Source organism: Schistocerca cancellata, chromosome 6, assembly GCF_023864275.1.
Source record: "Schistocerca cancellata isolate TAMUIC-IGC-003103 chromosome 6, iqSchCanc2.1, whole genome shotgun sequence".
Classification (NCBI taxonomy): domain Eukaryota; kingdom Metazoa; phylum Arthropoda; class Insecta; order Orthoptera; family Acrididae; genus Schistocerca; species Schistocerca cancellata.
In genome coordinates, this window is record NC_064631.1 from 479,814,494 (window position 1) to 479,817,240 (window position 2,747).

Genomic DNA, 2,747 nt, shown 5'->3' on the forward strand with positions numbered 1-2,747 from the left:
AAGTGTTGAATTGTTTAAGTTAACAGCTATCATGGGCTGAAGAGTACTTTCAATTTGTTGTAGAACAGTAGTACAGTGTAAAATATAATAGTTGCTGAGAAAATGACTCACCACCTGTCGCTAACCACTACGATTGGTGAACTGTCCCCAGTGTTGAAGTAGCGTGGAATGATGTAATGGTGTCTGTCATGCAACCTCAGTTTGGCTGTATACCCCCCTCCCCCAATCCAGTTACAGAACAGGACCGCCGTTAAGCAGTAGTAGTAGTAGTGATAGTAGTAGTAATAGCGATAGTTACTTATATGACTTTTTCAATTTTTCATAAGAAAATGAAAGTGGTCCGCATTATTAAAGGCCAAATTCCCCGTGCCTGGTAATGACATTTATCAGCATTAGCCTGGGGGGTAACATTATATACATTGCCTGAAAAAAAATCGCAATACCAAAAACTAATTAATGCAGAGTAATGAAATTTCGGGTATATATTTGTCTACGTAACATATTTAAGTGATTAACACTGCAAGATCACAAGTTAATGTAAGTGGAGATAAGCGACTGCAGGTTTGAAATGCTGGTACATTAATAACGGGTGTAACCGCCAGAACGTTGAAAGCAAGCATGCAGACGTGCATGCCTTGTGTTGTATAGATGCCGGGTATCAGTTTCTGTGATAGAGTTCCATGCCTTTTGCACTCGGTCGGTCAATACAAGGGCGGTCAATACTGTTTGTGGATGACGCTGGAGTTGTCCTCCGATGACGTCCCATGTGTGCTGGATTGAAGACAAATCTGGTGATCGAGGAGGCCAAGGCAACATGTTGACTTTCTGTAGAGCACGTTGAGTTACAACAGCGGTATTTGGGTGAGCGTTATCCTGTTGGGAAACACCCCCTTGAATGCTGTTTACGAATGGCAGCACACCAGGTCGAATCACCAGAATGACGTCCAGATTGGCCGTCAGGCTGCTTGGACCAACCTCAAGAGTGCTCCTGCTGCCATACGAAATCGTACCCCTGATAGTCACTCCAAGAGTAAGTACAAGGTGTCCAGATGGCAGACAGATTGGATGCAGGTGCTCGCCTGGCCTCCTTCCAAGCAACACACGGCTATCACTGGCACCGAGGCAGAACGAGCTTTCATCAGAAAGCACAACAGACCTCCATCCTGCCCTCCAATGAACCCGCGTTTACCACCACTGAAGTCGCAGATGGTGGTGGTTTGGGGCGAGTAGGATGCGCGCTACAGAGTATCTGACTAGGAGCTGTCCTTGAAGGAACACATTCGTAACCGTTCGTTGTGTCACTGTGGTGCCAACTGCTGCTCAAATTGCTACAAATGCAGTGCGATGTGCCAGAGCCATAAGTCTAATACAACGGTCCTTTCTCGGGATAGAGCCACTTGGTCATCTGGAGCCCGGTGTTCTTGCGACCGTGCATTCTCGTGACCACCACTGTCAGCCATCATGTACAGTGTTACACTCCTGCCAAGTCTTTCTGCAGTATCACAGAAGGAACATCCAGTTTCTCGTAGCTCCATTACAAGGTCTCGTTCAGTCATTTTCATAATGGCGTTTTTGTTTCCTTAAAGGCATTTCTGACTAACGTCAACTCACCACGTCCAGTCTCAAAGATAACTAACTCTCACGACCGTACAACATATATTTGCAGAAAATCTTGTTTTTATTTTCCTTGTAACGCTACTAGCGCCACTTCTATGCGACTGGCGCGAAACACGCCTACTATATAGGGTTAACGGAGAACTTCGAAAAAGTTCGAAGATGGGCAGTTCGTTTTGTACATTTGGTAAATAGAGAGAAGGGTATGATATGCGAGCGGGTTATCAGTCAGGAAAGAAAAGGCATCTTTCGATGCGGCGAGAGGTTTTCACGAATTTCAATCACCAACTTCCTTCTCCGAATGCGATAATATTTTGTTGATTCCCACATACATAGGGAGAAATGAACATCGCAGTAAAATAAATCACAGCTCACACGGAAATATTTAGGTGTTCATTTTTCCTATCTGCTAATCGAGAATGAAACAGTCGAGAAATGTGAACTCTCCGTCATACGGTTAGGTAACTTGCCAGTGAACGCCTGGAAAAATATTAACAACCTTCGTAATGTTTGTTTAGTTCTAACTAAAAAATGTAAACTCTAAGTAGGATGAAAACTGTAGGACAATAGGAGTAATTCTTGCTGATTTTGATGTACAATTTATCACATTACTTTCCGTACTGACTTTATTACATTTTCTTGCGAAAATCAGTAAATTATATGTGATTTCGTAGACTTTCCCGGCGTAGTAACTTCTGATATTCTTCACGGGTTTGCAGCCGGATCATGCTGACACAATATTTCGGTGGACCAGCTGGCCGCCATCCTCAGGTGAGTTAATGCTAGTGCACTGCCTCGCCGGAACTGAATTCCAGCCACAACGACGGAAACCTTTATACACCACGGACAGAGCACCGCGCGTGCTTGAGATGATGGGCAGCGACTCCAGGCGGCAAGTAGACACGCAGCGCGCCCGTGGGAGAGGACGGCAGAAACGATAAATCTCAGCAGCACTGGTTGGAGGAATCCAATGATCGAAAAGAAGACCGTTGTTGTTTAATGTCGGACAAAATCGGATTCCATATCTTACTTAGAGGAAAACCTTTATCCCTGTTAATAATATTAATGGATAATCTAATTTCATTCGATTCTTTAAGAACACATTCCCAAAAGCGAGAAGCAGGAGACATCAA